Source organism: Aotus nancymaae, unplaced genomic scaffold (assembly GCF_030222135.1).
Source record: "Aotus nancymaae isolate 86718 unplaced genomic scaffold, 86718_ANA_hifiasm-v0.15.2.pri h1tg000040l, whole genome shotgun sequence".
Taxonomy (NCBI): domain Eukaryota; kingdom Metazoa; phylum Chordata; class Mammalia; order Primates; family Aotidae; genus Aotus; species Aotus nancymaae.
The window spans coordinates 55,504,482-55,530,890 of record NW_026988454.1 but is presented as its reverse complement, the minus strand read 5'-3'; the positions used below and the strand labels follow the sequence as shown (position 1 = coordinate 55,530,890).

General features: G+C 42.5%; 1 protein-coding gene across 3 annotated transcripts in view; it reads right to left on the bottom strand.

The window, feature by feature from the left end:
- FYN (FYN proto-oncogene, Src family tyrosine kinase) overlaps positions 1-26,388 on the bottom strand; it is a 218,936-nt gene extending 192,548 nt beyond the window's left edge. Inside the window, exon 1 of one of the 3 annotated variants that reach the window (XM_021670485.2) lies at positions 26,285-26,388. The gene's annotated coding sequence lies outside the window, so the exon portion shown is untranslated. The remainder of the gene's footprint in view (positions 1-26,284) is intronic. The other 2 variants (XM_021670483.2, XM_021670484.2) reach the window with 2 other exon arrangements.
- Positions 26,389-26,409: the final 21 nt, after the last annotated feature.

The following is a 26,409-nucleotide window of genomic DNA, read 5'->3' as shown; positions in this document are numbered from 1 at the left end:
GTGAGAGCTTTACGAAATACGAAAAAAAGGCAGAAACAATTTTTGCTATCTTAGTAGAGACTCTTAAGCTTTTCAGTGTGACTCTTAGTATCTTCCTGATCGACAATTTAAAACACCCCCATTATAAATTACTATTCCCATCAAAACCACCACCCCCCACCACACACACACAAGAATTTTTGCACTGTTTGGAAAGATGTATAATTAACAGTAACATCTTTGTTTTGTTTAATGAAAGATGACTCACAATGAAGGAAAGAAAAAATGACCATGGGGAAGAGAATTTGAAACTCATATATTGTTTTCTGCAGATGGGCATTCAAATCATGAACTCACTGCAGACAAGCAAGAGAACTACCATGGAGGTGAGAGAGAATGTGCTAATCAGCATGCCATTGCAGCTCGTGCCTTAGCAACCTATAGCATCCCATCTCTTCCTGGGTTCTGAGACACGCTGTCCTGTCCTATGGAGAAATCAGCAGGCAAGATATGCCTTTTCTTTTAGCTAACCCACTGGGGATCTGCTAAGCTGTATAAAATGAGAATTCTTTGCCAGAAATTTTAACTTGCTTCCCTATAATCAGGAAAGAATAAATCAACACTATGAGAACTCTTCACAAAAGGGAACATATAGAGAGTGGAAGTTTGCCTTCCATTCTTGAACACTTCTGCAGAGGCTCAGAAAAGTTGTTGCTCTGATTTATAGGTCACAATAAGGAGATTTCCATTTGCAAGGTGAGAGATTCTTTCATCAGCCACAGAAAGACTACTTGGAAAATCGTTACCATTTCCAATGCAGGGAAGAAACTTAATGCCCTTCTTTTAGGCATACTGTGTAATTCCAACAACATAGGATACCCAATTTGCAACAGATTCTGAAAGAAGGAGCACTTTAGCTACAGCACTTTAGTAACCAGTACCAATAGGAAAACCGAAAACCCATTTGAAGCTGCTGACTCACTACTGCATAAGGAGTGTTATCCATCCATACGTATATACGGCATCATCCAATTTCTTTTTCAGGCTTACGAAACAGATGGAGTTAACAAAAACAATATATACACCCATCATTCTGCAGCTATAAACCAAGAGGACATCACAGCTTTAACTCCGAAGACTCCAAGAAAGATACTGAAGTATTTTTAGGCAGCGGCTCCATTGTTTCAAAGATGATAAGGACGGATGAAAAATAGAATTGCCATCTAGAATAAAGAGTGGCATTTGCTTTTAAAACCATGTATATCTTAAGGCTGTCTTTCTGAAAAGTTGAGAATAAGTAAATGTTTATTCACAAATGTTTAAGTGAAATAGAGATACTTTTTATTTCAAAGACTCGTATTTTCTTAAAAATCATTTTTTAAAAAATTGACCAATCATCTTCCTAATTTATCTTTATTCTAAATTTAATTTTTTGAAGATCCAAGTTTTAGGTTTCCAAGACTAAGGGAAGATAGGCTTCTCCCACCTCCACCCACTGTGTGTGTGTGCATGTGTGTGTATAGATATTATATCGATATGCATATGTAGTTATATGCATATCTTAAACAGTTGTCTATGCATTCAACTGTGGGCTTTGGACATTAGGGCATTTCCCATGCTTTTATTCTTCTTGCTGAAGTGGTGCTGATGTTTTGTTTGAGAAACATGACTGAAGTGACCCAGATAGCCGAGTGGAAAAGGCTGATGCATTAACGTTGCAAATGTGTGGTCAACTGCAGGCATGGAAGCCAAAGGACAAGACCTTGACCAAAAATGAACTACTTACAACTGTTCAGATCAGACTAACCCTCCATCTTTGGGAGAACACACGGATAATAAATAAAACTGAGCAATCCTCAACTCTGAGCTCTCTCTTGATAGAGCCATCCCTCCAGCTCCCACTTACCCCCCTGCACTGTTTCCAAATGCCCACAGACATCCCCCTGTGAACCTCATGACAGGGCAGTGCACGTGGAGTAACCAGAAGACAGTCAAAGGAGCGCTGGCTGCAAGCTCAGAAAATGGCCAGAGGCTTAACAGTGCTGCAGAACAGAGGAGTGGCTAGGAGGATGGCGGCAGGCTGGAGGGAGAAGGGCGGGAAGTAAGGCAGAGGCCAGACTGTGAGAGGCGGTGTACAGTAGCTAAGAAGGCAGCCAGAAGTAGTGGCACACTTCCGTACTGTACCAATGTGTTTTCAAACTGCCTCTATTCCAGGAAGGAGCCGAAAAAGAAATACAGCCCCCAATATATTCCTGGCACTGGGCTATGCCTTGTCATTCAAATCTCACCAACCCTGCTGGGTAATAACTTTCTCCTAATCAGCCTGCAGGGTCCAGATCAAAATCATTTTTTCACTGTTGTTTTCCTTTGCCCACACTCTCATGCAGGACTAGATTTCCTCTTCTCTGTGTTCCTGTAGCACTTTGCACAGGGCCTGTTTCGCTGTCTCACTGCTAGACTGTTAGCTTATTGGTGGCTGGGACTACATTGAGCATGGTACCTGCAACATACAGGGGCGTGTGGCATCTCTGGTGATGGCTGGAGGAAGGGCGAAGAGGGGATGTGACAGAGGGCATTAAATCAAGCCCACCCTACTCCCCCGTGCATTACCAGGAGGTATGCGTGTTGGGGTGATGGTGGAGTGTATAAATCTGGAGTGTAAGCACACACCACACACGATGTATTCAAAACCAGAAGATGACCTTCCCCTTTAAATTCAATACTGTGTCTTTAGCTTTAAATAAATGATGGTGATCCAACCTGGAGATTCTGCTATTATGTTTACTACTACCCAACAATTCTTGTTATCGAAAGAGATTCAATACATTAGAGACATAATCATGTCTCAAACAGAATGAAGGACATTTAAGGGCCATGATGAATCCAAGATTTTGTCTGCTTTTTTAAAAATGGAAGATTGAGAGAAAAATGAGGTATAATTTTCCCCTGCCATAGTCTCCTCTCTATTTCGAATTCAACCCTTTTTACTATTTGCAAAAGATTTAAAATATTCATTGACCTGCCAAAAAACATCTGTACATTGCTAGACACATCTTCACAGATTCACATCTGAATGGCTTCTTTCTGCTCCAATGATCATAGCTCTATTCAACCACAACTAAAGTGAGAACCTCAGAACCGTACGTGGAGTGATGTCAGTGGTGACCGAGGATAAAATAGCCATTTGATAGCAACTTCCACATCAAGCACGTCCACAGGGACAAGAGTTCCTTCGCTTATTCTTAACTTAGGATCCAAGGCACAAAAAAGACCAGGCAGGGCCAGACTCCGCCATAATTCCAAAGAAAGCTGAGACATATACAGAGCACACACAGAAGCTCCTCAATGCTCTCTGGCAACAGGGCAGCCCCTGGCTCCCTGCCTGAAGCCCAGAAACAGGCCTACTCTCACAGGGCTTCCCGGGGCCCGTGCAGCTGCAGACAGACATGCAGTGTGTGGGACCATCCAGGCTCAGGGTCACCACAGTCTCCTGTGTGCCCAACAGCTGGGTTAGGCGCCTGAGACAGGACCCAGCTCAGACAAGGCCCTCTGTTGTGGAGCATTCCTCATTGCCTCGTTTCCCCAGGAAAGATGTATTTTCCTCCAACCATTCATTCTGGCCCCAAACTAGCTCATTCTCCTGTGTTTTGCTTCATACACAAACCTTCTCCCAAGGTTAGAAATGGCAGCAACTGCAACTTCTTCTCCTGTCTTACCCAGCCCTAATTAAGGTGCAGTGATATTGCATATTCAATACTGCATATTGAATATGCAATATCACTAGACGTTGGTACTACCCCAGGGTAGTACTAGATGTTGGTACTAGATGTTGGCATTACCCCAGGGGCATCTAGGGGAAAGACTCTAGTCTATTAGGGGACAGTAGAGGTGGCTGGGGAAGGCCCTGGTGTCCCCCACACTGGGAGGATGGCACAGGTCTCAGCCAGTGCTACGTGTACTTTGTATTACTATGTTGTTCTTGTTTATCTTATATAAATATCTAACTCATTATAAAGGTAATACATGTTCAAAGAAGATTTGGAAAATAAGAAACCCCTGTTATGATACTGAAGCTTTTGGGCCAGTTTTTGTATGCACACATAAATTTCCGCATTCTACCCCAGCACCTCCGCCTTGCACATCACAATTGAGAGCACACAAATTCTGACAGAGGCAACCAAGAGACTCCATAAGAACAGTGTCTAACTGCAGGGTCTGTTTCAGTTAGTATGATGATGACCACCTGATGATGCCCCTCATCCCTCACCTATGAATTACTCTCTACAATACAGAATTGTGGGCCATGGGCAGGGAGGAAGAGGCTGGCTTGAAAACCAAGTTCCATCCCAAATTCTGCTATTTATCTGCTCTGCAATTGGGTGGGAGAAGGTTCGGCAAGGGTCACATATTTAAAAACCCACAGGGGTCAGGTAAGCAACATAAATGAATAATGCAGGTGAGATGAGGCTGGGTAAGCTGAAGAGCCCTACCCCCTTGGAAGAAGACAGTCACAACACTGCTTGGGCAGGCTGTTACCATTAGAGAATGCAGGTTCAGTTTTGCCAAATCTCCCATTTTTTTTTTTCAGGAGAAACTGGAAATCTCAGCTTTTATATAATATTGCCCAATTTAAAAGTGTTAGTGTACATTTTTAAATGCACCATGTGGCCCAACAAAACATGAATGAGGGTATGTATGATCCAGCCCATAGAGTGGTTTGCTATCTTTAGAAGTCATAAAAAGGTACATGCTTCCGTTTCTCCTTCTGTTAAATAGGAAATTGACTGCTATCTGCTCACTACTGGGGATTTATTTAAGAGCACAGAGGGGGTTTTATTATCATATAACAAAAAAAAATCCAAATATATTCAGATATACAAAGCAGGGTAACACATTCCCTTATTATTTCTTAGCCATAATTGACATAAATAGGGCTTGATGTGGTGTAGAATGATGTGAAATGTAGACTCATGCACTTAGCTTCTAAATAAACAAGAAAGCTGCAGTAGACTTAGAGGATGAGGGTGCGACCAGCTGGTAATACTGGATCAAATGGTGGAATGAAAACCAGATTGAAATGGCTCTGATTTTTAACAAACACTGTGTGGAGACAGGTAGCATTGACAACCCTCTCAACAAGAACTGAAATTAAGGGTGGCAGAGAAGTGGGGTGTTAGCCAAAGGAGAATGGGGATTAAGGAGAGTGTATCCTTTAAGATGGATAAACTTACAAATGTTTATATGTCATGGAAATGATCATCATATGAAAGCAAGCAAACAAAAAGCCCAAGGACCAACTGAAGGAACTGTGTCAGAAAAATGTGAGACTGTGTTGGGTGCAATAAAATTTTATTAGTAAGAGTTTAAAAAATATCCAAAATCTAGTTATATAGGTTTTCCTCAACAAGAAGCCAGGGGAAAAAAATCTTTACTACAACACACACTGCCCTACATTTTACACTGTGCCATTTCTGTATTTGTCCTTTTTAGCCTACTTCTATCACAGTCTCTCTTTGCTAAAATGCATTAGTTGCCATGGAAACGATGTCATAGTGTGTAAAACCATTTACTGTCCTTGGAAAGGCATTCATGATAAAATTGAACAGTAGCACGTTTCACAAAGAGAAGCAACAGAAGCGGTTGTGCAAGAACACAACAAGGTCTCAAAATCGTGACTTCAGAGTATTCCCCTACCACCACCACCGCAGGTCCCCGAGAGTTGCACGAGCTTTTGCGTGTCAGTTTCCCTCAAATCACCCAGAGCAGCATCTTTCCAAATGTACTTAAAGTCTCTGATCTAATGCTGAGGAAGACAATGGATTCCCTAGAATTCACACTTCCAAGAGGCGGGGAGGGCTTGGAGACCACAGAATCAGAATGGTTACATGTATCATAAGACTTCCATTAATGGAGAGAATCCATCCTGGCATATATTCTGCTGTCCAACTGTGTTACCAGAGACACAAATCATATTTGGAGCATAGAGATTTGGACTTGAATTTGCTTATTGTCATGGATTACCAAGACACTCCTTTTTTCTTTCATCAATTCAAAGTAAATCACATTCATCACAACAAGATAATATATTGAGCAACTCTCACGTCCCCTTCTGACAAAGAAGGCACATAACCAGGTGTACGTTCCCTAGAAGCTTAAAATCTAGTTGGGGTCAGTCAGGCAAGAGCACAAAGGGCCTCTTGCTTGGGTGCAGCAAAGAGTTGGATTTTATCCCAACTGCGACAGGATCGCATCAGGGGAGCAACATGATCTCATATAGAGTCTTTCAAATATATGCATTTTTAACTTTAGAGACAGCGTCTCACTCTGTCACCCACGCTGGAGAGCAGTGATAAAATCATAGCTCACTGCAGCCTCAACCTCTTAGGCTGAAGCGATCCTCATACCTCAGCCTCCCGGGTAGCTGGGACTACAGAAGTGCTTCACCATGGCTGGCTAATTTTAAAATTTTTTGTAGAGATGGAGTTTCACTATGTTGCCCAGGCTGGTCACAAACTCCTGGCTTCAAGTGACCCTCCTGCTTTGTCATATACATTTTTAAAAGCTCATTCAGGTATTGTGGGAAATGGGGTTGGAAAGATCAAGACTATAGAAGGGCAGAGTCCAGACAAAGGAGGCTGGCTGCAAAGCAGATGGAGAAGTGTGATGTCTACCCAAGCTGACAGTGTCCCTCCCCTTGTCTGCAAAAGTGCTGGTTTATGCCTGTTGTCCCAGTATACAGTCAGGTTAAGCACTTATCCGATGTTTCACTTTGTAAACCAAGTGTTATTATTGGTTATATTAAAATCCACCAGGATGGGTTTTGTAATCTCCACTTTGCACTTGCAGCTTCTCCCATACCTTGCTTACCAGTGTGTGAGATGACTATACAGTGAGGGGAATGTTCATATTAACATGTGATTAAAGCTGAAAGATGATCAATGACAATCCATCTCTTTTCCTGTCCCTTTCCAATTGTGGTGTAAGCAACACCTCCCTTTCAAGGACAACACAGAGTATGCTCACCATAAAACAAAAAGTACTTGGACATGAGCAGCTAAGGGTAGCTAACTCCTTCTAGTCTTGATTGGTGGTGGGAAAAATATTCGAGGCCACTGCCTCTGCCAGACACTAGACATGCTGACCATTGTACTGCAGACCCACATTGCAGCCTAAGATGCACAAAACACCAGCCAGAAGGGTGAATGGAAAACACAGGAAGTTATAGATTAGGCATATGTGAAATATTCACAGGAAACAGATCTGCTATAGATCTTTTAAAGAATTGTCTGAACGCCTTCATTTCAGTGCTTTTGTCATTTATTGAATGACAAAAAAAAAAAAAAAATTTATTTTATTTTGCAATATACTTTTTGGCAGCGATGAACTAAAAAGAAAAACAAAGTGTAAATTTAATATAAACTTAAGTACCAAATTTCTGCTTTTCAAGAAAGTACATGGTGAACATAAATTCACATAAAATGTTTGTTGATATTTACTATCCAATATGGGAACTTTACTGATATCACTGACTACATAAACCACAAGTCACAAATCTGCTAAAGAAGCAACAGCAACTACTTCAAATGTTAATAGTGATGCAAGACTATGTTGAGAGAAAGATGATTTACCATATGCAGCTGCTGAGGGTTTACTAACATAGCGCTCTAGGAGATATTTCCTTTGGATCAAATGTCTGTTGTTCCAAATTGATTTTGCTTATTTTTGAGCTCAGGTTTTCTGGGGCATGTATGAAAAGTTAAATGATGACTTTGATGCATTAGCTTCATTAGCAGAAGAGAAAACTTAATCAACAGTTAAATTATTCCAGTTTTATGTTAGTATTTCCTAGTTTTTTAAACAGAAAATCAATTAATTCAAATAGTATCTTTTTGTCCATCTCTTGGGATCAAAATAAAGTTTGTGGAGGTTTATCTTGTCACAGGTAAAACATCTCATTATTGCAAATGCTACTGTAAATTGTAAAAAGTTCAACACAGAAGATAAAATGATTTGATTTCACAGGAATAATACAAATACAAATTTTGTGATGCTAAAAATAATGTTCTTACTAAATCAGGAAAACTACAGTGCAGAAAGTTACTTAGAATGTGTTATGGCACACACATAATTTATAACTACATTTAAACAAGTGGCTATATTCTACCAAATGCAAAAACTATAGATGTAGAAATTAATAGTTGCATATATACCCAGTTATAAATATTCCAAAATTTTTATAACAAAGCCAATATTGAATACAAAAAACACTTCAACATAGCAGTATATGTCTTCTCTTTTGTCACCTGTCATCAACTGGGTTTTGTTAATGCTTGAGAAATGACTCTCTACGTCAACCTGGGTGTGCCATAATGGCATGATAGACAAGGCCTTTAAAGTTTGGGTGCATTCTGTTCCAAACCAGTTGGAAGTCTTTGATCAAAGCAGTGAATGAAGCACCAAAACACTTCGGCTTTTGAAGCATGTAGCCAATTGCAGCTATCGAAAATAAGGCTTGTAAACAGAAGATGCTCAAATTTGTCCCAACAAAAGCAAAGGAGGAAATGAACACACCGCATGATGAGAAGTCAGTGTTCAAGATTTAAGTCTGAAATTATATTCTGACGTTTTGTAATATCTTGACTTGTGCACTCTTTTGATGGAGTCCCTAGCTTTAATTGGATGCACCTACATTCTATACCAGAATGGAGTGAAGTTGAGAAGGTCTGTAATTTTGTGCCACCTAAATTTGACAAAACATTTAAAAGGGCCACAGAGCAACTTACTTTCAATAAGTTTTGTCTTATGAAAATATTTGAATATAAGAATTCTGAATGAGAGAAAAAGATCTGTGAAAATATCTGGATTAAAATATTTACACCTTTCAATATTTTTAAAACTTGTCTAAGAAGAACTTCCATTTAGCAGAGTTTGTTCAGAGAAAATTGCACCTACGAGCAATTTTCTCAATGAGAAATACTGTGATGTACACATAGAAGCCAATCAAAGGTATTAATTTCAAATACTAACTATAAACACAACTTTGAAGAGACTGGAGGCAACTTTATAAGAAAATTAAAAACAATTCATTCTTCATATAAAGTGTCACTGGCATAGGTGACACTTGGATACAGACATGGCCAAAAAGTTGACTAATATGAGTGAAAAATAATTATGTTCTTAGTTTATAAAGCTCAGATAATCAATATAAGAGATTTTTAAATTTAATCTACATGGACATATGTTTTTAAGTTTTGAAAATTTTATTTCTGAAAAAGATTTTGAAGAGAACTATTTTATAGGTCCAAAATATTTTTAAAATATCAGTTAATAAATCAATAGTTTTAAAATTCTATCAATTTAATTATTTAGTGACTCTTCTCAATTTAAATTATACGGTTCTCCATCCCTAACTCTCTTGGCTACCCCTGACAGACAAGGGAAAACATGAGATGTATTTATGTTTTGAGAAAATTTGCTAAGAGTGTCACAATAATTTTCTGGTAAGAAAATACATAAGCAGTATCCAAACAGGCAACTCCCCACCTTACCCCAGAAAAACCCCAACAAAGGCACACTTTTAAAGCAAGTCTGATGATTTCCCTTCCAAAATTACTAGGTATTTCAGAAACAGCAGGTTTTAAAATAATCATCTTAAATGTAGCATCATCCTCATATGAATGTCAAAGAGAGATGAAATGCGATTAAAAAGAGCTAACTGGTTTTCTCTCCCCCTCTCTCATTTGAGTGTTCTGGTAACTACTTATAAATTATACTTGGAAATGACTCCCTTCATAAACTGATACTTTATTTAGTACATGAGAGCTGAATAAAAATGAATAGCATTTCCCTTTGTATTTAGAGACATTTCTACTATTCACCCTGTTACCTTTAAAATAGGGAACTGAAGGATCACACACAGTAAAAATTCTCCTCTAGTCTCCAGCATCACAGTAAACTCATTAGAGAAAGGCTTGAAATTCTAATACTTTCCACTGACCCGAGGCTCCAAGGCAACTGAGTCCTTCCTTCCATGGCACAGGGAAAAACTGCCACTAGCTAAATAATGAGAAGCCAGAAACCCCACAATGCCTTAAACATCAGGTGGAAAACACTGCCTCTTGAGGACAGAACTTCATACTTCTTGCCCCAAATGAACCTAAGATAGGTATACTTAAGCCATGATTTAATCAAAGGAAAAACGGTATACCGTAAGAGTACAGGTAAATTGGTCACAAATAAAAGAGTTTAAGAAGTTAAAATATAGCCCAAATGCAGAGACGCAGGTTTGAAATGTACACTTACTACTCAACAATATATAAAATATGTTTCTTTATTTTTGCATGATCGAATTCAACTTGATTATGATCACTGCATTTCTACTTATGGCAGGAAAAAAAAAAAACCCAAAACAATCTTACTCATTACTAGTAACCTAGTTGCTTCAGAGTTAAAACTTTAGTTGCTTCAGGGCAATTAGTCAAATTAAACTCACTTCAAGCTGCCTTTCAGGGCTATGTTCCTTTCCCTCTCCTCCTTCTCCCCAGGGAGATTACAGACCATCATAGTGATGGGGAGAGGATCCAGTCTAAGTGCTGGTCTCTGACCCCTATGGGATGTCTTCGGGTGCTGGGCAGGTTTGGTTGACGTAGCTGGTCAATACCTCACTGGGGCTCAGCAGTTTCTGGGGCCATGATTCCAGCCAGCCTCCAGCAGTGAGACTGCCACACTTCCCTTCTGTGCCTTTTCAATTCTGACCCTAGATCTCTCAGTACCTTTACATCCACCCAGGGGCATTAGCAGAACTGTTGGGATCTCCCCATGCCATGCACAGGCTTTGGGGAACTGGGCGGGAACACCACCTCAGGGCCCATTTCTACTTAAACGTGCCTCACTGTAGAGCTAACTACAAGGTGGTTTCCTTCCAGAGTTCCAGAAAGGAGGCAGGGTATCAATGCTCTCTGCTTATAGGGGGTCACCCACCTACCTGGGCCTTCTATCATCTCAATAACCCCTTAAGCAGAAGCCTAGGACAACTGGGCACTAGATCTCAGTGACCCATCCATTTCTTAACCCTGGAATCCTCTGAATCTCTGCAAGCTCCTCCTACCAACCCAGAAAGCGATTTTCTCCTTGCTGGGCTAACAGAAGTGATCCTGTAGGCTCCCTCCTCGGTGGCTTAATGTACAATACATGCCAGGCCTTCTGAGATTTGGCTGCTTGGAATCCACAAACCATTTTTCTTCTAACAAAGCCTGTCTCTCTTAAATGAAGGCTTGGGCTAACTCTATTCTCTGAAACATGCTTTAAGGGCTTGTTTTGGAAGTCAAAAGCTGAACAATGTCTTCTTTGTCCCTGACCATGTTCTGTCCTCCCCTTGAAGTGATGGAATCCTTAGCTTCAGTGGGGGAGACTCCCAGGGCAACAAGAATTAGGAGGAAGGGAAAGTAAATTAAATATCAGTTCAAAACATTATTCCCACTAAACTAGCTGCTCATAATGCAAGGTCTCAGAGGTCCCAGAACACTTATCCAGGATTAAAAAAAAAAAGTACAACACATTGACAGGTCATTCTCCTAGAAGATACCATTTATACATATTTGACCCAAGTGCAAACGGAGCCTATGGCTTTCAGTTTCTTCAGTTCTTCCTACCCAATATCCTCAGTCTCTGTTCTATTGTTGAGTGGAGGTCCAAAACCACCCTTGTATCGGCATCATTTTGGAACTCTCCACTTCCCTGGGTTTCTTTATCTGAGGCCCCCTCACCTTTGTCACTCCTCTTCCACACCTGCTGTGCCCACTCATCACATCCCTGAGGCCTCAGACCCTTCCTTACCTTATCTATCACCTCCAGTCAAGCTCATACCCCTATCCAGCCTGAAAGCTAGTTTCAGCTGATTCAAATGATGTTTTCTTTAGTCTCTTAGAGCATCCTATTATTTAACCAATGCCCAACTCTAGGTCACCACAAGGCCAGATTTTTCATTCCAAAGTGACAAGTATTACTAGCCAAAGTCACAAAATTGGGCTAAAGGGAACCATTAAAATATGTGCAAATTCCAATGGGGCCTCACTCTTGTATTTTTTATCCATCTATTTACACACTATTTATAGTTTAGTGGCTGTCTGAATTTTTTTTCTAGATTCTCCAAGCCCATTCTCCCTTCTCCAGATCTCCCAACATGAGACGACGGTTTGGCCTCCAATTTCACAGAAAAGTTCCAGGACACTCCACTCCTTTGAATTCCTTTCTTCTCACATGCAAATTTCACTGTATCTTTACCTATCTTGCTATAATGGTTAAAATCACACAGGTAAAGTACATAGCGCCATGCCTGCCATTCAGTAGGCATGTCTTATAAATACTCTTCTTGTCTGTTCTCTTTCCCTGAGTGACTATTAACTTCCTATTACTTTGAGCGCTATAATGGGTTCAATGGTGCCCCACCACCACCAACACCACCAAAAAGGAAAAAAAAAAAAAAACACGCCCATCTGTTACCTGTGAATGTGGCCTATTTGGAAAAGGGGGTCTTTGTAGCTGCAATTAAGATAAGAATATCCCATATTAGGGCTGGCCCTAAATTCAGTGGCAAGCATCCTTGTAAGAGAGGAGACGGTCATGCAGTGACATAAAGAGGAGACTGCCCATGGAGATGGAGGCAGAGATTATAGTGACATGACTACAAGCCAAAGAAAGCCAAGGTGTGCCAGCAGCCACCAGAAGTCAGGAGAGAGGCCTGGGACAGAATCTCCTTCAGGGACTCCATAAGAAACCAACCGTGCTGAGAACTTGGTTTCTGATTTTGGGCCTCCAGGACTATGAGAGAAAATGTTCTCTTGTGTTAAACCGAGTTCGTGGGAATTTGTTATGGCAGTCCCAGGAAACCAATATAAGGTCTAATTCTATACTTAATTAGGTTCTCAGCTCCACCAACTCTTCACCAATCTCCTTCCATCCATCGTTCTTTCTTGCTCCTGCCTCACCTACACCTCCCTCTTTTTTTTTTTTTTTGTTTTGAGACGGAGTTTTGCTCTTGTTACCCAGGCTGGAGTGCAATGGCGTGATCTCGGCTCACTGCAACCTCCGCCTCCTGGGTTCAGGCAATTCTCCTGCCTCAGCCTCCTGAGTAGCTGGGATTACAGGCACGCGCCTCTATGCCCAGCTAATTTTTTGTATTTTTAGTAGAGACGGGGTTTCACCATGTTGACCAGGATGGTCTCGATCTCTTGACCTCGTGATCCACCCGCCTCAGCCTCCCAAAGTGCTGGGATTACAGGCTTGAGCCACCGCGCCCGGCCAACACCTCCCTCTTTAGTGGATCATTCCTGCATGTTCTAGCTCAACCATGGGTTACACTGAGAACCCCATGGTTGGTGAATAGCACAGAGCTGGAATCTTCCCACGGCAGCAGATCTGGATCTCAATCGTGTGGAAGGAAGCCCTGTTCTGGGGATGGGGATGGGGATGGGGATGGGTGTTTCATTCCCTGGAAACAGAACCTCTGTCACAGCTAGAGATGTGGGGATCAGGGAAGGCAGTGGGGCTTGCCTTGGGTGCCCCAGATCAGGGACCCTTCCCCACGTGGCATGTTGGACTGGGGTACAATCAAATAGTGTTTAGGGTTGCAGTTTAAGTGCCAATCCTTCTTGGATCATACTTATGAATAAATTAACCAGAACCTGTCCCTTTCCCAGGAGCTGCTGGCATCCACAGAGGCAACTGGTTCTGTTCATTCTACCACAGTCCTTCCAGAGTCTTCCCAGCTGCCCCTCATCCTCACCAGTCTTCATTGAGTAATTCTCAACCTCGAAGAGAACAACCTCTAACACTTGTCAGTCTGAAATTAAGAATCTGTTGAATATTGACTATAAGACAATGGGAATTACATAGTCAACCACACTTATATGAAATGAAGGGTAAGGTGTGTGGCACATTACCTCTGCTTTGGTCCTAACGGACAGGCAAGATTAGAAGATAGGGCCATTGCATTTTCACCCAAGGATGCAGAACATAAGGGATAATCTAAAACATGCAACCAAAATCTGGATTCTAAACCATGACCCCAAGGATCCATCAGTGCAGAGGACCTAATGTATCACCTGCATGAAGAAAAGTTACTTAAGAGGCATCTCATTCTAAAAGTACTGAAAACACATGTAAAACTTCCCAACTTGGAAGCTTAGAATCATAACCAATGAGCATTTAATAAATGCACAGTGTAGTGTCACAGAGCACAAGCCAAATTAAACAAGGTTCACTCTCAGCCTTCTAGAAACTTGCTACTGAAAATGGACAATACTGACACTGATGTGTACAAAAGAGGCTGGACATGAACAGAATGGATAAATACATGAAGTGGTGATATTATATGCCAGCAAAGGGGAAAGTGCATTTTGTCAAAGTGCCATGTGGTCTCCCACATTGAAAGTGGTGGTTGTCGTAGTGATGAGGTGGCAGAAAAAGCACTTAAATCATAGACAGACAGTGCACGGTTAAGCAAGGAAAAAAAAAAATCCGCCACCACTTCTCAAAGATCACTTCAAACAACAGTAAGCACCAGGTACCTCCCCTCCCCCTTTCAGCTGCAGCAGTTGGCCTACATCCACAGAAAGTGTTCTTATTGCTCTCTATCACAGATACATTAAACCTGGAATCCAGGAGAGGACTAGGCAGGGGAAGCCATTAATGAGGAATCACAGCAAGCTCTCACAGGCAGCTGAGAAGGCTCTTTATGAATGCAGACCAACACTGCCTGTTGTGCTGTTGTGTTATAGAAATGACTCGAGGGGTTCCTCCCCATAAGCATGGAAAACATTTTAGAAAGTTTGTTTTCAATCATTCTTTTGAAGGATATACAAACAAAGGCTATAGCTGAGCTGTAGAGTTAAATCATTACTTTGCAGGGCCTTAAGTCTGGGACAGAGCCCTCTTCCTATGCTAAGAAGATTCTACTACAAAGTGAACAAAATCAGTGCATGGAGAGAAAAGCGCTTCCACAGCCAAAACTGGGCTATGCATGGCTGAGGCACTCAGTTAAATGCTGCTTTGCGAGGTCCATAATACTTTCAGGCCCAACAATACTGGCGGTCCATTTGGTTATTCTTCTCTCGCCCATCATTTATTACTGTATTCCTCCAATTTCCTCTAGATTTTGAAGCATTCTGCATTTTCTCCCTGCTCTTGGATGTCATTCTGCACTATAGATAACTTCCTTTTTTTTTTAAGTGAAAATCTTGTGGATGAAAACCTGATGGCAGAGGGCAAAGAAGTAACTATTTTCCTGATGACCCTAAATTTTTAACAAAAAGCTCAAGATTCCACACAAAAGATCTTCAAATACATACCATTCTCAAAATGAAATGCTGGTTCCTAAAATAGTCTAGGACAGTTAATGAACCCAAACTGTGTTGTAGGTCAGTAGAGAGTAAATTTGTTGACACCAGAAAATACAGAAGCTCAATGTCCAAAAAGATGACAGCCTCGTAGTGCAGATGCCCAGAAAGCCAGCTGCACGTTCCAGTGCCTTACCCAGGCCTGTCTGAATGAACATCTGCTGAGTATTCACACTGTGAATGACAGTATGCTACATGCCATAGGTGGACAGTCAAAAAGGGGAACAACAAACATTTTTGCACATGTGGGGCCAACTGTGTCATCAGAATCCAGTTTCTAGGAGAACTGGATTCTAGTCTAAGCTAAATTGGTAACTGAATGTACAAACTTGGGCAAGTCATAAAAACCTTCTGAACTCTGAATTTCTCATGTTGGATTTAATTAGCAATGTCAGGCATCATTTATTAGGAGGCAATTAAGAGATACAAGTGTTCAATGCAAGAGAATAAAGAGATTGGGGGAAGCTTTTGAGAGTTGGGATTCCAGCTGGGCCTAGACAGGTGAGTAGAATTCTAAGGAAAAGGAAATATGAGGGGATTCCAGGAAAGGAAAACAAAGGCTGGAACCATATTGCCAATGAATGAGATGGTGATGGGCTTCTGACTAACCAAGCACTAGCATCTGCTAAATGAGGTGAGCCAGGATGAGTAAGGAAGAACGTAGATACTACAGAAGGCACTGAAGGCCAGGCTAAGGAACCTGGTCATTCTGCTTCCATTCACTGGGCTGTTTAGTGAACGGACAGGGCCCAAGAACCAGTATCTACATTAGCCAGCACATCCACAGTGACATGGATCAACACTTCCTCACTCAGTCTAGGAAATACGAGAGTGAAGCAAAAGCTATCTGCAAACCATGGAGAACCTGAAGGATATAACATATCAAGAGAATATGGATCTGACAAAGGAGTACCCAAAGGGCAGCCATAGAAGGACATTTCAAGTAGGAGAGGATGACAAAAGATAGAGAATGACAGAATGTTAAGAGTTCACCAGTAACTCCTGAGTTTTACATTTGAAAACAATGAGGAACCATGTTTGTATTTCTAGGTTAGAAAATAAACTAGGCAATAAAAGGTGATATCCTTCAAACTCAGACAGTAACTAGAGAAAGCATGAACAGAAATTAGTGCTTCTTAAAATATCCTTATGCGCATGTATGTGCCTAGATACAAGCAACACATCCACAACCTCTAGAATAACATAAAAATAAAATTAAAACAAAAGTCGAATTTCACAAGTGACAACATTTGAAATTATTATCGCTTCTGAATAGACACAACATTTGTGTGGAAATGAAGAAACTTGTTGGTATTTACTTGCCTTTTCAGTAGAATTTAAATTGGGCAGGATTTCACAGAAATACAGATTCAGTAACTTTTTCTGGGGATTAAAAGAAGAAAGGATTGGGAAAAGTGCCCTGGGCTTTGTTGTGGGAAAGGAGATCTGGCTCATTTTTAATTTTCCATTAAAGCCCTACTTTTCAATATAAAGCAGATGGAATCCTTATACAACTCCATGAAAAGCCTACTATTTTTGGGTACCTCAAAGATGCAAGCTCTGAAGAAAATGAAAGTGTTTGAATTCATCAGATAAAATCCCACCAGCACATTCAAAAGGCACAGGTACTTAGAAACCTTTAAATTACAAGTTGAGAGGTTTCTCTGTGTGGATTTATGATCCTGGACCCCTCTCAAGCTTCAGCACCCTCTGACTCCAGCTGATTGATGATTTCTACCACTTCTCTGCCTGCTCCCACCACTCTAGTTGGGACTCCCTACACCTGCTTCCTTCTTTGTCTTCCAGAGCTGTCTGCTGACTCTTCCTTTCTCACTGTTCCCAGATACAGAAAAGAAGACAAGTGTTCAGCCCTGCCTGGCCCATAACCCACTAAATCTGAATGAGGCCTGGGGATATGCATTCTACAAGATCTTCAGCATACTCATGTTCTTTTCTTATTATAAGACCTGGTTCAATATATTCTGTTTGTCACTCTGCTGGGGTGGATGGGAGAACAAAATGGCTGATGTTTACTGTGCAGAGTCTGTGAGGTACTGGGCTGGGAGCTGCTGGGCACCATCTCCACCCTCCCAGTTTCCAATCTCATTAGAGAGATGGCGCAAATTTAGTGTGAAGAGCATAGATGTTGGAGCCAGACTGCTGGGTTCAGATCCCAGCTCCGTCACTTACTCTGTGACGCTGACTAAATCACTTAGACTCTGTGACTCAGTTTTTCCATCTTTTAAATGGGGTAATAATGGTAGTACCTCCTGGAATCGTGCTGGGTATTATGTTGGCAAACCAATTACAAAATAGAGTCTCTGACTTCCAAAGAGCTCACAAGCCAGTGGCAAAGGCCAGTGCCTGCCCCACCGTCCCATCCAGCTGGCTCCTTCTGCCTTACAAGTCAGGCTATGATGAGGATGATGATGAGACAGTAATCAGGTGCTCTGGGAGCCCACAGATAGGAGAGAATTGGAGGGGAGTCATCAGAAAGGGTGAGACTACCACGGTGGGTAAAGGTGCCTCTGTATCCTGCAACACAGGACACAGAAGTAACTGCAAAGCAAAGGCAAGGAGGCAGAGAATGAGGAGCCACAGCTCTGGAGCAAAAGCAGGAGTTAGTTTAGCAGTCACACAAACCTGGCTTCACTGCTTATTAGCTGTGTGACAATGAACCATTTACCTCTCTGAGCCTCAGTCTCCCCATCTGACTAATAGGTATAATAATACATGCCTCCTAGAGTTGCTATGATTAAGTACATGACTGTATGTAAGCACCTAACACATACCTCCGAGTTCAATAAAATGGCAGATGCTATTATTTCTATGGTGTATTCAGGGAGGAGGAGTAGGTAGCTGTGGTATGCTCTCTACTTTTTTTTACGGTATCACAGAAAGGAGAATACAAGACCAGAAACAAGTAGTCCTCTAAAAAAGCCTTCTGAGTGCAAATAAGCAATGAGCTGGGACTTTCCCATGGTACTTTTTTCTCCCCCAAACTCTTCAGTTAATAGGTACTCTATATTTGCTCAAACCAACCCGGCGCTGCTCGAGGTCACGGGTTTACAAGGGCAGAGTATGTGATGATCTCTGCTTCCTGAGTATACCCAAGACAGTGAGACCCAAGTCAGGCTTCACTTCCAGAGGGAGGTGCACAGGAGGCTGTTCTGGAAGCAGGCTGAGACAAACGGGAAAGAGCTCTCATCCAAATATTACAACTCAGAGTCTTACAAACATTGTTAAAGTTTCATGAGTCAGTAAGCATTATCTTTCCCTCCCACATTTTTATTAGACCATAAATCCAGTTCAATTTATATTCTTCCAGGATTACTGTGTTCTAATCAAGTCCAGAGTGTCACTTATTCCTAAGCTGTCTATACTGCATGTCACCCAAGTCCATTTGGATAATACCATTCAGGCTACTTATGTGTTTTAGTAGCTAAAAATTAGATTTGGTCAACTAGAAACACTAAAAACATTATTATAGTGCTCTAAATAACACAAATCACTCTTTTTTCATAGGAGCCAAATGTGTGAAAGTCATAACCCACAGTTTTTTCTTACTCTATCATTCATTCTACCTTTAGAAAGTCATGATGACATTCTGAAGTCAAACTCAAGGGATTTCCATTGTAAAGAGGTTACAATTCTGGTTATCTGACTAAAAGAAACCTTGTATAGGACTAACTTCAGAATGTTTTCATTTTCTGTTCTCAAGAATGAAGGTGCTGCCTTTCTTACTAAAAATGCTGCTGTTTCAATCATACCATATAAGCGAATTTCCCACCTTTTCTAATAATTTTTGATCCAGAACTGACAATCACCTGAATCTCTTTCTAAAATATTAAAAGTTTCCTTACATGTACATAATATATTTTCATCATCCCTCCCCTAAAGCATGTATGTCATATGCGTGCATATATACACATACACCCATACATATGGATTAACAACAGCAGCAAAGACATAGCTTTTCCTGTGCGTATGACAGTGTTCTGAGTGTTTGACAGGTATTAACTCACTGAATCCTCATTACAACCCTATGAGGCAGAAACTACTATTCCCATTTAAAGATGAAGAAAAGGAGGCACAGAGAGACCAGGTAACTTGGCCTAGATCACACAGCTGGCAGGGTCAAACCCACACCCTACCCCAACCCCATGCTCTTGTTTTTTTTTTTTCTTGGCGACAGAGTCTTGCTCTCTTGCCCAGGCTGGAGTGCAGTGGTGCAATTTCAGCTCACTGCAACTTCTGCTTCCCAGGCTCAAGCAATTCTCCTGCCTCAGCCTCTGCAGTAGCTGAGACTACAGGCCTGTGCCACCATACCTGGCTAATTTTTGTATTTTCAGTAGAGATGGGGTTTTGCCATGTTGGTCAGGCTGGTCTTGAACTCCTGACCTCAAGTGATCCACCTGCCTTGGCTTCCCAAAGTGCTGGGATTACAGGTGCAAGCCAATGCACCCAGCCCTAACCCCATGCTCTTAACCACACCACACACCTGGGCCAAAAGGTGTGAAACCTGGTGACTTTGACATCTTGGACAAGTCGTTTCACCTCTTCAGACCTCATTTTTCCTCACAAGTAAAATGAACATGTTGAGTATGTGATCTCTTAGATTCTGGGTTCCATGGCCCGTGCCCATGCAAAACTGCAAAAGAGTCCCTCATGGTCGTATGTTCTGCAGGCTTTCATATACGTTTTTACCTTGGTTGGGGAACAACAGATTTCTAGACTTCTCCCCAGCTAGTTCTCCTGATGCTGCTTTAGCTCGGTTCAGATTGTCTTCAGTGCTAAATCCAACTGCACTTTTTGTTCTTTATATTGCTCAACTCTGAGGCTGGTCTAGGACTCTGCAGGCTCCTCTCCCATTTTGGGCCTGGCTCCTCCCACTCCTGGACTAGCCCTCTGCCCTTTCCGCTCTTTCTACTCCACACACTCTTCCTGGGTGACCTCACCCACATTCACAGCTTCAAGTATTTTGTAATTTGCTAACAAATTTATATTCAAGACCTAGTCCTGGCTGGGTACCGTGGCTCATGCCTGTAATCCCAGTACTTTGGGAAGCCAAGGTGGGTGGATCACCTGAGGTCAGGAGTTTGAGACCAGCCTGGCCAACATGGCAAAACTCCACTTTTACTAAAAATACAATAATTAGCCAGGCATGGTAGCTGGCACCTGTAATTCCAGCTACTTGGGAGGCTGAGGCAAGAGAATCGCTGGAACCCGGAAGGCAGAGGTTGCAGTGAGCTGAGATTGTGCCATTGCACTCCAGCCTGGACCATGAGAGCAAAACTCCGTCTCAGGAAAAAAAAAAAAAAAAAAAAAAAAACCTAGTCCTCTTCCCTCGCTCCACCTGCCTATGAGCTACTACACTTGGAAATCTAAAGTGTTTAAGATAAAGTCATTGCTTTAGATACCTGCCCCCTGCTTTCCTTATTGTACTCCTTATCTCCAAGTCTCTTTCCACCTAATTTCCCGGAAAAATTCTTTTCTACCTACCCCCATACCCTGACTTTTGCTCTCTCATTCTGTATTTTTTGCTCCATCCTCACCATCTTTCCTTCCATTTAGACCCTCATCTACTACTCATTTAAGTCTCCATAACTACCCTCCCTGCATTAGTTCTGCCTGCCTTTGGTCAAAGGCCCATAATGTGGCCAGATCTTTATAAAGATACAATTATATCAAAGCCACATCTCCACTTACAACTCTTAAATGGCACTCAGGATAAAGTACTTACAAGAATCTTCTCAATTCCTCCTTCAGCTCTGTCATTTCCCTTTGTCCATCTCTGTACCACTCCAAACAGCCCTGAACTAACTACAGTTTCCCAAAAGGTCTGTGCATTTGCCCTCTGGGCTGTTCTTTCGGGGACGGGGGCTTCCCACAACACTCACCTAGCCATCTCGCCTCATCTTGCCCTCAGACCCCTCCTCCTCCACCCTTCTCCGCCTGGCCATCCCACACTTGCCCACCTCTTTTCCAGGTTCATGCTCCATTCTGTATCCTCTCTGGTGTCCTACATAGACCCCTAAAATCATAGCATTTATAACACTGGTCAAAGATTCCTTTATAGCTCTGCAAAACTAGCAGGTAAGTTCTTTGGGGCAGGATCATATCTCTTTTGCCTTGAACCATAGAATTCATTGTCTGGCAAATAGAATATGCAATGAATGAATGCTGTTAAATGAATATGCAGACTATTCACAAACTTATACAGACCTAATTGTGTACCACAGAAGGATCCAGCTTAAAATAAAGAATCACACTGAGTAAAATTATTTCCAGTATCAACATGCCTTGCTTTACCATTTTTAAATTTAATTTTGTATTTCTCAGGTAAGTAGTAGATGAGGGTCCGAATGGAAGGGAAGTAGGGATGAACGTTTTATTTCTATTTGGCTATAAAGTTATATTTCCCATCAACCAAAAGTCTTAATTTCTAAAGCATCTCAGTCATCCTCCTTCATGGCACGCACATAACATATTTTAATACCATCAATACATCTATATGTAGTATTTCAAATATTACCTAGTGGCTGAGGACAAAGGCTTTGGAACCAAACTAATTGGACCTGAATCCTGACTCTACCACTTAGTAGCTGTATGATCTTGAATTAGTTACTTAACAAGCTATTGAAGCTTGCTTCAATTTCCTATCTGTAAAATGGAGATTATAAGTGAAACCACTTTATATTAAGATTGGAGCTTAAACAGTACTTGGCACATAGCAAATGCTCAATAAACGTTAGTAATTATTAATTATTTTTATCTCTTCTAGTAGACCATGAACTTCTGAAAAGCAAGGACAGCAGAAGTATTTATTTCCAGGACCTCATCTCCCCAGTGCCTTGCACAAAGTAACATACTAGGCTAATGTTTGCAGAACAGATGAATATAATGAAGTATTCATAGCTAAAAAGTACATTAACAATTATGACGGCTGGTATGAACAGAATTGCTCCAACAATTTGGAAGCCTGTGGAGAACAGGGACTACCCAGAATTAGAAGATCCCCCTACTCCTGGAGATTTGGAAGCTCACTTAACCTCCATGGAATATGCAAGACTCACAGACAAAGAGTCAGGGCAGCTGACTGGCAAAGGAGACCCGTGCCGGCCTGAAGAGCTGGCTGGCTGAGCTGCTTGCCTTTCTCTTAGGAAGCTGCAAGACCTTGGGGCAAGGAGTTTCACCTCTCAGGCTGATTAATTTCCTCTTTTGATTAACAGGGAGTAGGACTGTGATTACTTTTTTTCTTTTTGAGATAGGGTCTCACTCTGTGGCCCAGGCTGGAGAACAGTGGTATGACCTCATCTCATCGCAGTCTCTACCTCCCAGGCTCAAGCAACCCACCCACCTCAGCCTCTTGAGTAGCTGGGACCACACATGTGTGCCATCATGCCCAGCTAATTTTTAAAAGATTTTTTTGTGGAGACAAGGTCTCACTAACTCACCCAGGCTGGTCACAAACTCCTAGGCTAAAGTGATCCACCCGCCTCAGCCTCCAAAGTGCTGGGATTACAGGCATGAGCCACAACATCCAGAAGAAATGTGATTTCTAAGGAGCCTCCTAGCAACTTTGGGAGTCTACAGAATCACCAGATGAAAAATTAAGCCAAGAAAGGTGCTTCTGGAGTAAAAGAACCATATGAAAGTCAACATAGGAAGCATTAGAAATTGTATTACATGGGATTATTGAGTATTGGCAACATTTGAAACATAAAATTTGAAACATGACAAAAAGCAAGATTTCTGAAACATGCTTAGGATGAAAAGATCTGAACTTGTAAAATCAAAAGGAAAGCAATGACGGGTGTCCGCTCTAGGTTTCTATTTAATTCCCATTAGCCCGTAAGTATCTTGAGGCAGGTTTCTATTTAATTCCCATTAGCCTATAAGTTTCTTGAATGTGCCTTGATAAGTAGCAGTGTTTGGCAAAGCTGTTCAACAAAAATACAATTATTCTGTATCTTTTTTTCTGAGCACATAAAAATACATTTATTCTGTATCATTTTTCTGAGCACATGGCTAAACTACATTTCCCAGGCTCCCTTGCAATTAAATGTGGCCATATAACTAGCCCTCAAGTAAAGAATGTGAGAGGAAGGGATGGTGTCATTTCCAGGCTAAGGTATCTTAAAAGAGGATGTGCCCCATCTACTCTCTCTCTCTTGCCCCTTCTGTAAGCTGAAACAGGTTACAATGGTAAGCTATGGGATGATGGAGCTATAAGATAGGGGTATGGGAGCCAGAATCACTGAATGGAGGAAAGCCATCTTCCGACCAGAAACATGAATTTTACACTATTATATGAGCAAGAATAACCCATCGATTGCTTTTGAGCCATTATATATTTGCAGGCTTATTTGTTACAACTGCTAACATTAGCCTAATGGATACAGGTGTTGAGCACATACCAATGAGCTAACTCACATTTGTTGATTGTTAAATGAAGCAGAATACCCATTAAGGTAAAACTCTGTAGGAAACAAGATAAATAAGATGAGGTTCCTCTTATCAATGTGCTGACCAACTAATGATGGAAATAGACTCATGCCAAACATAATGCCTGCTGCCAAAGTTTGAAACCAAAACATGATGATTTGTTTGGGAAAGAGAAGATGGAAATGGCCTCACAGAGGAGATGACATTTGAGCTGGGCCCCAAAGGTTAAAAAGGACTTCAAGCAAGTCAGACGGGGTTGGAGATTGCAGACCTAGAAGAAGGCAGAGTGTGCATTTGCTCACATTCAACCTTATCATTAAGTCTCTCAAACTTGGTCAACAGACTGCGAGTTTATGTGCACTCGCTTTCCTTCCTGGGTCTGGTATCAAACAAATGACTCTTTGTTTATACAATACACTCATTAACCTATTGCTTTTTTAAATGTAAAAAGTTTCACGATGAATGTTCTTAAAACGCACATAAGTGAATATTTAATGAATCATAACTCTTTTCCAATAAAATTACTGAAGAATAATCTTGATACAGTTCTGTTACTTACAATAGTCAAGGAACAACATACTCTTAGGAAAGAACGCGTTCAACTTAAGTTTTGACAATATCGATTAAGTGTGTAATAGTCACTGGCTTACAAAACGGAACAATAAGCCTCCAGATTTACATGAACATTTCCTCTGTAAAAGGAACATCAGACGTTTAGACTTCCGTCAAGATTTTCTACAGCCGCAGTTCATAGCCAAGTGGCCCTAAAGCCTCAGATAGCTAAACCACTTCCTCCAAAAGTCTGTGAGTCCCTTCATCTGAATACAGGGTACCCATGGAGCAGGGACTGGGGAAGAAGACAGTACAAAGAGTGGAAAGTACTGCAGCTGCTTGAGTGGTGAGAAAGGAAGTGGGCGTCCCAAGGCTACCTTGAAGCAGGCAAGAGACAGTCTAAAGTGGTCTTCAAATGCTAACTCTAGACTGTTTTATCCACGTCCCCAGGTATTTACTTCAATAAAAGGGCAAAACAACATCCCTGGACAGACAGGATTTCATTTCAAAAGACTTCAGCACGGTGCCCTCTTAGATTTGAGAGAAGCAGCAACTCAGGCGGCCTCCCTCTTAACAAATACCAACTGAATTCTGATTCAGAAACAAAATTCTTGTGACCTCCCCTCCTACACACACCAATTTAACCCAGCTCTTAGTACTTGTTCCCAAAATGAGAGGGGAAAGGACGAGGAGGTGGGGAGGCTACTTTAAAAGTAAAGAAACTCTTAAGACTGCTGGAATAATTGTCCCCTTAAATCTAAGAAACACTGCAGCTGCCAGTCAACACTACCGGTCTGTGAACACAGCAAAATGCCGGCACCTGCCACCCGGCATCTGGGAGTTCTTTTATTTTTTGGTAAATGTGGCAGGAAAGACCCAGAGAGATCAACTGCTTCATGGGAAAGAAAGGGAAGCCCCAGGGAAGAGAGACCAGAAGCATCGTGCCTATCCTAGGGTACTTTGTGTGTCTTCTCTCTATGCACTGAAAGGGCTCTTTGTGTCACACTTACACTCACACATACACACACACCCGGCGAGTCTGTGTGATTTATTGGGGGAAGGAGGGGCAAGAAGGGTGATTTTATTATCCCTTCTCCCAGAGAGTCCCAGCACATCTCTGCCTGGGCCCAAGCTCGATGGCCTCTTTCTGGCCCAGTCCCCTCCGCCTGTGGCCGCAGAGATAAGAGAGGGGAGGAGCCCAAACAAAAACAGCCATGGATCTAGGGAAGTAGAGAGGAAATCCAGCGAGAGAGCCGGAAAGGAAGGAGAAAGGGGCTTGAGGGAGCAGAGGGGTGGGGGGCAGAGGAAGAGGACGGAAGGCTCCAGCACAGGGGAAAGGGGAAGGGTGGGTGGGTGGTGGCACAGGAAGAGTGGAGAGGAGGATGGGGGAAGTGCAAGGGAGGTGCCAGAAATAGGCAGGAGGATGGGTTGGAGAAGGCGACCGCCGCCGAGAGAGGAGGCCGAGAGGTGGAGGAGTGGGGCAGGGGTTGGGTGGGGAGGGAAGCAGCACGGGGCATCAATTATTAAGTGATTACATCATCCCTGACATTAAAACAACACACACAGAGCCGGTCCCCGCGGGGGGCCCTGAAAGGAGGGCGGGGGCGGAGTCTGGGCCAGCCTCGCCCCCAAGCCAATTCCTATTTTCACCCGGCGCCCGCTTGCGGGCGAGGAAATGGGGCCCCCGTCCCCGCGCTGCCTCGGGGCCGCACCCCGCAGGGGTGTTCTCCGGTGCAGCCGCGGGAAGACCGCGAGAGCCGACTCCCTGGCAGCCCCGCGGAGCGCCCGGGCTGCCAAGGGACCGCAGCGCAGGGCCCCGCGGCGGGGGCGGCGTGCGCGGGGGCGCCGGCGGCCGGGCGTCTCCGCAGCATCCCCGCGGCCTCCCGCGGCGCATCCCGCCGCCTGCTTACCTGCGCGGCGCTCAGGCTCCGGAGCCCATTCACATGGTCCTCTCCCCGCCCTCCTCCGGCGCGACCGAGGCGACTCCGGGAGCTTCCCGGCGGGCACGGGAGCCGGTGGGCCTTCCGAGAGCACC